This window comes from Narcine bancroftii, chromosome 7 (genome assembly GCF_036971445.1).
Source record: "Narcine bancroftii isolate sNarBan1 chromosome 7, sNarBan1.hap1, whole genome shotgun sequence".
NCBI lineage: Eukaryota > Metazoa > Chordata > Chondrichthyes > Torpediniformes > Narcinidae > Narcine > Narcine bancroftii.
In genome coordinates, this window is record NC_091475.1 from 90,798,208 (window position 1) to 90,811,868 (window position 13,661).

Here is a 13,661-nt window from a genome sequence, read left to right on the forward strand (position 1 = left end):
TAACAAGGGCATGTGATCCTGTGAGGTTTGCGAACATGACACATGCCATTGGTGAGTTGGCACTGCCACTGTTCCCTTCTGCTCCTTCTCACCCACACACTCTATTTGGTTGTATCACAAGTCTCCAGAATTGTGAATGGTGTGGAACTACCTGTGCATTTGATCGGGGACCCTGTCTACCCACTGCAAAAATGGCCGATGAAGGGTTCACGCAACATCATGTCATTGATACTGTAAGAGCACATTCAACATCAGTCTGAGCTCCGCTAGAATGGTTGTGGAGAAGGTGTTTGGTCGTCTCAAAGGTCGCTGCAGGTGCCTGTCCAAACAAATAGATATTAATACCACTTTTCAGAGGTTGCTGTTACCTCCTGTGTCTTGCATAATATCTGTGAGCTTAACAAGGAGCTCTTCCTGGAAAAGTGGAGGGCTGAAGTCTCTGATCTCCCTCCTCCAGAAAGAGTCTCTTACAGAGGTACCACAGGCTGTGGTCCGCAGGCCATACATGAAGCAATTATGGCAGTGCTGTGTGGAAATGTGGGTAATGGCTGAATCTAATCCTTTAAAAGTCAATAAAACTATATTGCTAATCTTTGAACATAGTGCACTGTAAAATCCAAACTTTAAAATAAAAGCTGTATAATAAAAATTGGAACTTTATGTGCAACATCTCAGTGTAAACATGGACAATAAGGGCAGTTCAAAAACTTTCTTGAATAAAACTTTAACATCTTGAAAACAGATTTTAGCGAACTTTTCCTTCACATTAACCTTTAACTTTACTTCAACATGCTACAGAATTGTGAACGTATTGACTTCAGTGAAAAGCAAATGATGTAAACTGATCATTGAGCATGCTCATCCTCTAGCAGGTGAATGTAGGAGCTGAAATAATGGCTGAACCGTCAGCACCTACTGGAGACATGTGTGTCCCACCTGAGGGGTTGATAACGGTTGGCATGTAGGGTGAGTGCACCATTGGAGACAGAAGACGGCCTTGGGAAGGGAAAGACTGCATAAGTTGGCAAGATGGAGGAGAATGGAATGGGAAGGCTGATGGTGGCGCACAGTAGGAGGGGTATGCAAAGAGGCACATGGCATCATGGTGGCAGAGGATGGTTGGAATGATGGGGAGGCCGGTGGCAAGGGGGATGAAGGAGGCCTGCCAAGGGTGGAAGGAGACTGAAATGGTGGAGGGCCAAGGTTGGACTCACCCAATCACTTTGAATGATGAAGCCAGTCTGGTTATCACTGCAATCTGTGCTGGCATCTCCTGTCGAATCTCCATGCAAATCCTTCATTTATAGCCTGGCACTCCTGTCTGTCGGTGACACGTCCGTGACTTGTACTCTGTTACTGTGCCAGCTGTTGCTCCCGCATCAGCCTCTGCAACATCTCCGAATGCCTCTCCCTTCTGTCTAGTTCTCTTTCCCAGTTCACCTTGTCTATTTTGGATAAGAGCACACACATCTCATTTGCCGCCTCCTGCCTCTTCATGGCCTTTCTGCCTCCTTCTGGTGAGACAAATATGTGAATTAAATGCCACACCCTCACCTTTAACTAAAGCAGGAATTTTCTTTGAAAATATTAATTGCAAGTCTTACCAGCTCCCAATAGAGCAAGAGGTGTGATCCCTGTATTATCTGCAGTTGTTGTTGGGTCAGTTGCAGTCTGCTAGTCATCCAAGTTAGTGGCTGTGGTGATACACGACTAGCCTACTGCAGGGGGCGATCTCTGTACCTGCAGGAAGATAACCAGAGGACAGACCACACCTAGCCGGCTGTCAATCAGCCGACCTGAATAGATATAATTCCACCCGGCCAGCTGTCAATCAGTCACCCGGGATATAATCCTGAGCTGGCCCCTCCCAAGCCAGTCACTCCAGAGTTACCAGTGCAAGTACCACTGTAGCAGAGACTTTTAACTGAATAAAGCCTGTTGTAGTCTTTCTTGAGTTTTGTGTCTGCTTAATGCTGCAGCAGTACATCACAATCACATGGGATGAGGCAGTGGGAGGGTTCAGGTACTGGGGGAGGGGAAGGCACTAGTGGCAGATGAGGGAGCAGTGGTGGTTGATGGGTCTGTGGGAGATGAAGCACAAGGGGAATCCTGCTCCTGCACCTCACCTTCCTTATCCTCCTCTTCCTCAAATCGCAAACTGGATTCCGCATCAGCTCCCTCCTAGCCTGAAGGCTGCCTAGAAGGGTGAGTGGTGTAATTTGCCTGCTTGTACCCCAGATGTCGAATGACAGGTTAAAATAAGATCAGTCCAACAGCTTGCACCTCTTCTCCCGTTATAGTCCATGACCGAGTTAAGCCTCCTCTTGAGCATTTTTAACTGGTTGATGAACTGTCTTTTGACCTTCAGACACCCCAGTTCCCTGAGCCTTACTGCAATGCCCTCATAAAATCGCCCATCCTTAATTATGCCTGTTAACTCATGTCCAGATCCTTCCTCCAACCTTCGGATTAGGAGCTGCTGCACCTCCCTGTCACCCCAGTTTGCAGAAGCCAATTTTTTTTTGTTTTCCTTTTAACTTTTGAACTTCTTTAAAGTCAACCCAAATAAACTCAGATCTTATAAATCACTGTACTTAACAAGCCCAGCCAATGTGCCTGTTGGTTATAACTTTAGAGGAGAGATGGAGGAAGAATGTCTGTAACACGTTTGGACCCCAGCACGTCTGCAGCTCACATCCACCCAGAGCTTAACGTGATCACGCAAAAAAATGATGTCATTTAATCCCCACTTTCCAATTTCCTGTTTCACGCTTGCCTGATTGAAACGCTGGCATGTGCAGATGCCAGGGATTGTACTAGCGGTCGACGCTGTCAATTCCCTGATGTGAGATGACATCATCTGATGCTGGCATTGAGCTGAATTTGGTTTCACACTTGGCACTTTAAAGGCTGATTGTTGGTTAATTCCTGGGATCACTGGCAAATGTGAAAGAGGCTCAAGATGAGACACCATTTTGGTGTAGGGGGGCGGGGTGGGAAGAGTTTAAAGGATGTGTTTAGGAGTTTATTTTAAAAACACAGAGCGGTGGTGGGCGCCTGGAGTAGTGATGGAATTAGATACTATGTAACATTTAAGAGGCTTCTAGATAGACACATGAATATGTGTTAGAAGGATATGTATCACGTGCAAGGAGCAGAGTTTTAGCTTAATTTGATCATCACGTTTGGTGCAGACACATCAGCCGAAAGATCTTTTCCTATGCTGTACTGTTCCCCATTCAATATTCTACATGTTTACTGAAGAAATTGTTGGTCTTTTGATTTTTAGAGTTCTCTAAAATATTTTGACTTGCAAGAACTATTCTAGATATTCAGGATTCAGAAGGAAGCTCGAAAGCAACTTGCAAAGATGACATAGTCCTCAGAACAGCAAGTCTTACACAAGCATAGCTCAGTCAGAAGCAGTTAGAAGAGGTTGAAGTAAAATATTATAGATGCTAGAATTCTGAAAATTGTAGGAAATTTAGCAAGTGAGATGTCGTCCATGGAAAGAGAGTGAGGGAAAGAAAGAGACACTCTCTTCCCATGGATGATATCTCACTTGCTAAATTTCCTACAATTTTCAGAATTCTAGCATTTCAGATCAGTGGAAGTCTCAGAAGTGTGAATAGAGTAAGAGTTGAATAGAAAGGATGGATTGTGATGGTAGATCATTGGAAGAAAAAAAAATGACAGAAAGAATGAGAGTGAAAAGCAATATGAGGTAGAGTGGGAAGTGAAGAAACATTTAACAATTATTTAAGGACTAGATTTAAGAGAAAGGATAAAAGATATAGGAATCAGGCCAGCTCCGGAGGCTAAGATTAAAATTGAGTCACTGGAAGTGTGAAGTAAGCTCTCACTGTGCCACCCTACATTTCTCTGAAACTGCCAGGAGTTGCTTCACATACACTTGCATGTTGGCACTGAAGAGCTTTTCCAAATGGCCCTGTCGATCGAAAACCTATGAGAAGAAGTGCACTTTTGCCCTAACTTCCAATATATTAGAGACTGAGGATTAGAGAGAAGCTCTGGAAGAAGCATTGATGGGTTGTTGCAATGAATAATGTAGATGGTCCACAGTATAACCACTGTGTATCATTGGTGGAGACTAATAACATTTAGCTGTTGGTTTGGATACAAATTAATTAGACCACCTAATGCTGGATGATGTGTTCAAGCTCAACATAAGAACACAAGAGCAGTTTTGGGCTTAGTCTGAAACTTTGCCTACCTTTTAATCGCTATAGTTGCTGCATGACCAGTTGAGTTTCTTCAGCACTTTTACAGACTGCACTTGACCCCAGCATTTGCAGATTTTTGTGTTTACCTCTTTAGAAGTAAATGAAGAGTATTCCACCATATTTGTAATTTGTAGATTGTGATAAGATTTTGGGGTAACAAGTTGTGATTCCCTTACTATTATAAGTACAAAGATTAAATCCTGTTCATGGTCAATGTAAACCATCAGAATGGTGATGGCTTGGAAAATTAAACTAAGAATGCCAGATATACTCAAGGAATCAGACAGTGTCTGTGGAGAGAGAACAGCAGTTAACTTTTCAGGTGGAAAACAATTGGTTAGTCCAAATGTATGAATTGATTGATGGAAGATGAAGATGTAGTGAGTGGTACAGTGAATAAAGCACAACAGAAGCTGTCTGTCAGCTGAACCAACAGAACTGTTTAATAGAATCAGGAGTTTAAATAATTCCAGTTGGTGCACTATCATGATCACCTGACCTCTGATGTCGCGCACTTCCCAGAGCTCTTTGTGCCTCCCGGCAACCAGGAACTCCTGGTCCTGCAGGTGACTGCAACTACTAATGCTAGTTTGATAATGGTGTGGTGTGGTTCGCCACATAACCCCAACCCCCCCACCCCCAGATCCAGAATTTGGAGGTGACACTGCAGTCTCACCTATATGGAGAGAATGGGCCAGTGGACGCATCCTGTGTTGGGGACATGCCACCTGTACCAGCTGATCTAGGTCCACATATGCCGGCTTAAGGTGATCTATCAAAACCATTTTTGCCTGCTGCCAATGTCTATATCAAACATGGAGCTGTCATTCCATACCACCATGAAAGGACTTTCATATTGCTCTTCCAACAGTGTCCTGTGTGCATCCCTGCACAGGATTATATAAAGGCAGTCCTTGAGTTCAAGTGGAATGTATGAAACTGTAGACCCATGCCGGGTGGCTGGGATAGGTGCCAGTGTATCTACCTTCTCCTTTAATCATGTGAGTACCAAATTGGAAGATTCCTGCTGCCCACGTACTGCTGGAATGAAATCCCATGGGACCTTCAAGGGGGCACTGTAAACCAATTCTGGGGTGCACAACAGATACCTAAAAGTATCCAAGTTAGTTCACCTATCCATTCCAGTCCCTTAATTCATGCCAAAAGAGGCATTTTCATATGACAGTGAAAATGTTCCTCTAATCTATTGGACTGGGGATGATAGGCTGTCGACTGATGCCATTGCATGCCCAACAACTGTGCAATTGTAGACCATCACCCAGAAGTAAACTGTGGTCCTCTGTCAGAGGAGATATGCATAGCTAGTCCAAAACGCATTGTCCAATTGGTGATGAGGGTTCTCACACGAGCTGAGGTGGAGGTGTCGGAGAGCGGGAGAACCTATGGCCATCTTGTGAAACTGATTACTATTGCGAAGAGATGAGTAGCGTCCTTGGACAGGGGCAACGGGCCAATGATATTCATGTGGATTTGATCAAATCTGTGTTGTGTGGGTGCAAAAACCTATAGTGGGGCTTTGGTGTGGCACTGAACCTTTGAGGTCTGGCACAGGATTATTGTCCTTGCCCAAGCGCCAACTTGCTTGCACAGGCTGCACCAAATGAATTTGCCCACCATGATGTTTGTTGTCGTCCTAATCGAAGGGTGAGCCAAACTGTGTATGGTGTCATATTACCCAACATTGCATGGTACAATGGCCCTTGGTCACAAAGTAGCAAGGGATTTGCCAAAATGTATGTCCTCAAATTTCAGTCCCAATACGACAGTGCGATATGTGGCCATCTCTTCATCTTCCTGCTGAGCTGTTGCCAAATCTGTGTAGTCTATACTGGGAGCAGTTGAATGGAGTGAGGCAATGGTGGTGCAGGATAGTGGGCCGGTGACTGGATTGTTCTTCCTGGCAATGTGTTTTATCATAGTTGTTAACTCTGAAATGTAGGAGAGTTGCCATTGTCCTGCTGACCATGGACCTGACATCTTGGTGAAGGTGAAAATCAAAGACTTGTGATCCTTGCAGATGGTGAACCCTCTGCCCTCTAGGAAATAGTGAAAATGCCACATGGCCAAGTAAAGGGCAAGGAGCTCCCTGTCAAAAGCACTGTACTTTTACTCCGATGATCTCAATGGCAACTAAAGAAAGCTAGGGATTTCCAGATGCCATCGGTGAGTTGCTCCAGGACCCACCTAACACAGTGCCTGACGCATCCACTGTCAGAGCCATTGGCATGTCAACTCTCGGGTACATGAAGATAGTGGCTCTCACTACCACTCCTTTGGCAGTCTCGAATGCGATCACAGCCTCGTCATTCCATTTCAGTTCCTTGGGATGTCCAGCCAAAGTTTAAAAGTGGCTGCATAACTTTAGCTGCAGCTGGCACAAAACAATTAATCATGCAAACAAACTCCTGCAGGCCCTTAATGGTAGAGGGTCTTGGAAATTTGTAAATGGTCTCGAACTTGGAAGGTAGAGGAACCGCTTCCTGTTGACTGATGCCATGGCTGATGTGAGTGGCCAGGTTGATCACTAACCTGTGGTCATCTAACCACTGACATAGTTGATGGAGATGGTGCGGCTGCCGTGAGTGGCTGTCAATAAGAATGTCATCCAAATAAACAAATACAAAATTCAGGCCTCTGGTAACTGTGTCCATTAGGCATTGAAATACAAATTCAAATAGCCCAAATAGTGTAATCAAGGCAGTCCTAAGAATATTGTCTAAGTGAACTGGGATCTGATGGTACCAGGTCAATTTTGAAGAATATCTTAGCGCCGTGAAGGATCACAGAGAAATTCTGTGAATGGGGAACAGGGTAGTGATCTGCCGCAGTGATGTCGTTCAGACACCAATAGTCACTGCAAGATCTCCATGCTCCAAGCGCTGTAGGTACCCTATGCAGCGGTGATGCCCAAGATCTCTCAGAGCTGGAAACAATCTCCATTTCCTCCATGTGTCAGAATTTGCCTTTAGCCAGCTGCAATTTATCTGGAGATAGCCTGCTTGCTTGTGCATGCAGGGGACGTCCATGAGTCGGAATGCGGTGCTGTACTCCATGTTTCAGTTGGACTGTCGAGAACTGCGGAGTAATAATGCTGGGGAATTCTGTTGTGATTCTGGCATAATCAATGTACAAGAGCATCACTGAGTTGAGGTGAGGTGTGGGCAACGCCACAGGGTTCAAGGTGAGGGACTCGAAAGTGGAGATCTACTAGAAGGGAGTGTGCTCACAAAAACTCAGCTCCCAGGAGTCGCTGTGATACATCAGCAATGACGAAGGACCTGCTGAACCGCAACAAGCTGATATTGAGCGGAATTGTCCATGACCTGTACATCCACATGTTGCTGTGAGTGGAGGGCCCTTCTTTCCTGTTGTGTATCTGGGCTGAAGGAGGGAAAGACACTAACCTCCATGCCAGTGCAGACCAAGAACTGACATCCTGAGTGTTGATCCCAGAGAAAAAGGACGTTACTCTTGTGGCCAGGCATCATGACTGTGGTGAAATGCTATTATACCACTAGGTCACCAGGGGCCACCACCTGACGACTTTGTGTATAAAGCCGACCAGAGCTAGGCTCCTCCATTCTAACCTAGGCTTGCACAGAGGCAAGACCTAGCTGTATATATTAATTTATTAAAACTAAAGTTTAACTTGCACTCTGTCTCGTGTGGTTGATATTAGTCACAGTGACCACCATCCACACCTAGCCTCAGCATTTCCAGATGTGTGCAAGGGGGGTGGCAGTGGCAGGCTGTATCTCCCCATCTCTCATGGTAATAGCACTATTGAGGCTATATCCAGTTGAGTCTGACACCACATCGCTATCCGAAGTTGGCAGGGTTCCTGCCCTTTGCTGAGGCATCACTATGCACCCAATCAAAAGTCTACCATGCTGCTTAGCCTGCCACAACTCATCAGCACTGGCTGCTAAGTGACGGGCTTATTAAAGTCTTCCTCTGCAAGCAGCAAGAGGATGTTTTCTGGCATTTGCTCGAGAAAAAGTTGGTCGAAAGCAGACAGGGCTGATGTCCATCCATGAGTGCTAACATCTCGTTCATTAGTTCGGAAGGAGTGGGGTCACCCAGGCCGTCCATATGGAGAAGTTGTGCTGCCCTGCTGCATTGGGAAAGGCCGAAAAATGTATGAGCAGGACTTTGATGGCTTTATACCTGTTGTTAATTGAAGGCTGGAGTAAGAAATTGACAAGGCCCCATGGTGTCTTGGTCCAGTGATTCAATGAAATAGTAGTACTTTGTTGCATCAGCAGTAACCTGGCATAGATGGAACTTGGCCTTGGCCTGCTCGAACCAGATCTGAGGCTGCGAGGTCCAAAATACTGGAAGTTTGAGGATAATGGCTTTCTTCACATCCATACTGAGGTCCAAACTGTAATTTGGACCATTGGGGTCACCAGTGTAGTGAGTGTTACAATGAATAAAGCTCAACAGAAGTTGTCTGTGAGCTGAACCAACAGAACTGATCAATGGAATCTTCACAGGAGTTTAAATAATTACAGTCGCTGCGCTATCACAATTACCCGACCTCTAAAGTCACACGCCTTCCAGAGTTCTTTGTGCCCCCCCCCACCCCCACCCACCAGGAACTCCTGATCCTGCAGGGACCCAAAACTACAGATACTGGTTTGATAATGGAGTGGCACAGTTCGCCACAAGTTTCATTTTTTGTCACAATGGGTTTGTATAGCTTTTAGGACTTGCAAGACATTTCATATTTTAAAAGTAACATGTATATTTTCAGGCAGGCTGGGTTTTCTTTCTTGTTTCTCTAAACCGGGCGAGTTTCTAAGAAGATATAATTAATGTATCCTTTTTGTTTCCCCAATGTTTTAAATTCCACACTTAACTTGGTGAAATTTAAAATCAGACCACAAGTGCACTTAAGGAATATATGGCATAATGGAACTAGTCAACAGGTGAGGCATCATTCATGGAGGAAGTAAGAGTGCTGGCTGCATAGAATGTCAGATGCAGCCACATCTTTTCTCTCACTCTACCTTGGAATATTGGTGACTCCAGGAGCAATGTTTCGATTCCTGATTCAACAGACTGCTCATTTTTTTTATGCCAGCCATTGTAATCATTGTCCTTCAATTAATGGATAATTTTACAGAATTTATTTTCATTATTTTACTGTATATTTATAGTTTTAATTGGCGGCAGCTTAATACATTTAAACTGTCTATGTTGTTAATTTTTATTTAATCTCTCTTAAATTGTGTGTTATTTTTCAATCTATTTTTAAATGTCCCTGACCAGCAGTTAAAATAAAAGCTTTTGGCAACTCAAGCTGGCAGAAAGACATCTAAAGGTCGGGCCATCAAACTATGGGCACCTAGGGCTTTGTCACCACACATGAAACAACTCCATTGGTAAAGCATTGAAGTTGTTGGGAGCTATGGAGTAGTCAGAGGTCAGTGTGGCCTCATAGTTAGCATTCTGATCTGGGAGGTAAGGTCCAGGTCCAATCAAGTGTTTCAGGTCAACAATCTTCCATCAAATTTTCTTTAAGAATACAGATTAAGTTACTCCTAGATTACTTATAATTCATGCAAGATGCACAGGAACTCAAAAAAACAAGATTAGGACATTTGATCATCTCAAAAGATGTGAGTTTAATCAGAATATATACGGATTTTGTGCATGTCTTAAATTTTTATCTAATAACATATCTCATTACTATACCATCTGCCTCAGTATTTATAAACCAAAATGTTTTTAGCCAGAAGGATTATTGAGCAGCAAAATTACAAAAAAATATGTGTTTTACTTTAATGAAAATGAGAATTTTCAATGGCATGGAGCAGATGCCACAGGATTTCTTTTATTTTTAAACAAGGCAGGTTGGTGGATGTCCCAGTGATATTAATTCTATCGATGTCAAACGGTGAATTGAAATGGCACAAGAATTAATTAATCTTTGTGGCAACCCTTTTTTAACAGTTTCTTTCAATTAGGGTGCCGGGGGAGAGAAGCAGAGATTTTGCAGCTTTATTTCCTCCCACTTTGTTTGTGCAATGGTATAATGACTGAACCATAAACCTTGAATGTAATGCTGAGGCTTCACAGGATGTTGGTCAGACCGCATGTGGAGTTTTGTGAGCTGTACTGAACTCCATACCTAAAGGAAGCATGTGCTGGCATTGGAAAGGGTCCACAGGAGGGATGCACGAATAATCCTGGGGATAATAGGATTACAAGCATGATCGCATTTGATGGCTCTCGGCCTGTACTTGTTGGATTTCAGAAGGATGAGGGGGTGATCTTATTGAAACAGACCAAATATTGAAAGATCTGGAAGTGGATGTAAAGAAGATGTTTCCAGGAGTGCGAAGGACAATCTAAGAACAGACGGCACATCCTTAGAAGAAAAGAACAACATCCACTTCGAACAGAACTTTTCTCAGATAAAGGGTAGTGAATTTGTGGGATTTGTTAACACAGTCAGACTGGGCTCACAGTTCAAAGTTCATTAGTATTGTCAGAGTACGTACATACATAACATCACATAGAACCCTGAAATTCTTTTATTCTTGGAGGCCAGGCAGAATTTGTACTTAACAGTTGTGCAAATAATCTGTACCCAAGAAAATAAATATTCATTCATGAATAATGTGTAAAGTAAGAGTCATTAAATGAGTCTTCAATCTAAAACATTAGCTCTTTCCCCTTCCACAGAGCCTGCCTGACCTGTTAAGAGTTTCCAGAATTTTCTCTTTGATTGGAGATTTCCAGCACCAACAGCTCTTCCTTGATTTTCGAACTTTGTGCCGCAATGGTACAAATCAGTAACTCTGTTCCTGCCCACTTGTTCATTTCTTTTGTCAGATTCCTGTGGCAGTCCTCTTGTTTACACAACTTATGTTTTCTCCTCACTTGCGAACCTGTTGATAAGTGCGCATTGGCATCTCCAAACCAGAGGGAATTCAAATACTCCTCTATCTCTGTAACTATCATAAAGACATTAAAACAATATTGAGGCAAAATGTCAGCCTTTAGCTCAGTTACCAATTCTGGTGCAAGATGCGTCCAAAAATTGCAGCTGATTTGTAAAATGATTTATTTCCCTTGAATTCCCATTCAGACACATTTTCATTTGCCAAGAACACAAACTATCATGAACTAATGCAGTCTTTTTGAGTATCTTTTTTCAGGATCTGTGGATTAGATCATTTCTGTTGCATACTTAAAAGAAGTAACCCTGAAGAGCATGATCAGAACAGTAGAAATTGGGTTATATTTTAGATCGAAGGCTTTTCGTCAGAATTTTCATCAGCTGCGGATCTTTATCCTCTGAAGCATTCTTCCTTGGTGATACTGTGGTGAAACCACAATTTGTATATGTAAATGACATGACCTTTTATGTTTGACCCTGCTCTCGCTTGCTGGCTTGTGACTCACTCCTCTCCTTTGTCCCCCATAAAGGATATCATGCCACAAGCCTGCCCCTAGTTCAATTCCAGGTCAGTGTGAGTGATCAACACAAGGGATGCTGTCCATCTCTTGCTAATAAAAGCCTTCAGTTTCAATAACTTCAGTCTTTGTGTAATGGATCGTGCATCAATTTTATTAGCAAAATTTTGTTTTCCTTGGAACAAGGACAAATTCTTGACGTTGGATCACCTAGAAATCAAACTAAGAGAACCCGAAGCAGTTGGCAAATTCCCACTCTGGTGCCACTTCTTCTAAAAGTTCCTCACAGCCTCTGCAGCTATGACTCATGGCGACGAGGACAAATTCCATCTGCTATTTTCGTACATCGGGCATCGAGTCTACCGCCAGATGATGCGGGACTGCAAGACATACGGAGACGCCATGGACATCCTGAAAGTTCAGTACAAGGTACAGGTGAATGAAGTCTATGAATGGCACATACTCCACTCACGCAGACAGCGACCTGGGGAAACTTTCAATGACTTTGTCAGAGCCCTGCAGGAGCTTGCAAGGGACTGCAACTGCCAGGCTGTGAGTGCAGAACAACACACTCAGCTGCTGATCAGAGACGCTTGTTACACAGGCGTCCACTCCGACTACTTGAGGCAGAGGCTACTTGAACAGATACAACTGAGCCTACCTCAGACCATCAAACTGGCGAACACTCTGGAAGTTGCCACCCACAACGCTGAACCGTTCTCCAGTGAACACATGACTGCCTCGTGGGGAACATGGGTGCTGTCATCTTGGGAGGCAGGATCGCAAGCCCCCATCCCATCCTAAACTGACCTCTCCTGCCATTAATGACCATCTAACATGCTATTTCTGTGGGTAGTGCAAGCATTTGAGGAAATGCTGACCTGCCAGGGACACCACCTACTCTAACTGCATGAAGAAGGGACACTTAGTGAAGGTCTATACATCCAAGCAAATCCCCAAGTCCAGCAGCGCTGTGTGTGAGCAGGGAGCTTCCATCTTTGATGCAGTCACTTCTGGCATCTCTTCTGATGAACTGGGACGCCCACGCACATGCACCACCAAGATCACCAACCACAATTACGTCACTTGTATCTTCTCCCTCTTCTCTTCCAGTGAACGATGATGGGGCCGCATGCATGCCATGGAGGCTCCCACCTCAACTGCCATCTTACTGGACTGATGGCAGACAACGGAACTCCTCAGATGACGAGCTGTCACTGGCGTCAGAAACCATGAATCAACACAGACACATCGATTCTCCAGAGCCATGATGGATGTTTAGGTAAATGGCCACCCCAACACTTGCCTATTTGACAGTGGATGCACAGAGCTTCATTCACCCAAACACTGTACAGCACTACTCCCTTGGGGTGAAGCCCGCAAAACACAATGTCTCTCTAGCGTCCCAATCCCATTCTGCAGAAGTTTGTGGCAGTTGCCTGTCCAGGACATGGTATACCATAACTATAGGTTCCCAGTACTGCCACAGCTCTGTGCACTGCAATTAGACCCAGTGTAATTTAAAGAGCACCACCGTAGAGTACGACAGGCCCACCCTCCACTCTCACGGACTATAAAGAGCAATTTTTAAACCACCCAAACCCCCCCCCCCCGCCACATGGCTAACCAGCAGCCCCAAACTCAATCGCCGCATCCGAAATGTGGCTTCTCTACTCTCCGGATTCCCCCCCCGCTCCTGTTCACCAACCTCACCCCTGACTGTAAGTGCATCACCTCTAAAAGTTAGGGATATAGCGCTGGAGTCAGGGCATTTATTAAGTCAGAGGTGAAACGCCTCCTTGCTGATGGGGGTGATAGAGAGTCCAGGTAGTGGTGGTGAAGAGAGGGGAGAAACATTGGATGGTTATCGATTACTCCCAGACCATCAATAGGTTCACCCAGCTGGATGCATACCCCCTGCCCCGCATAGCCAATATGATGAACCAGATCGCACAATACAGGGTGTTC

General features: G+C 44.4%; 1 long non-coding RNA gene across 1 annotated transcript in view; it reads left to right on the forward strand.

Annotated features, from left to right (window-relative positions):
* The first annotated feature begins 2,040 nt into the window (after positions 1-2,040).
* LOC138739113 (uncharacterized) overlaps positions 2,041-13,661 on the forward strand; it is a 41,550-nt gene continuing 29,929 nt past the window's right edge. Inside the window, exon 1 of the long non-coding RNA XR_011342013.1 lies at positions 2,041-2,205. This is a non-coding gene — a long non-coding RNA (uncharacterized lncRNA). The remainder of the gene's footprint in view (positions 2,206-13,661) is intronic.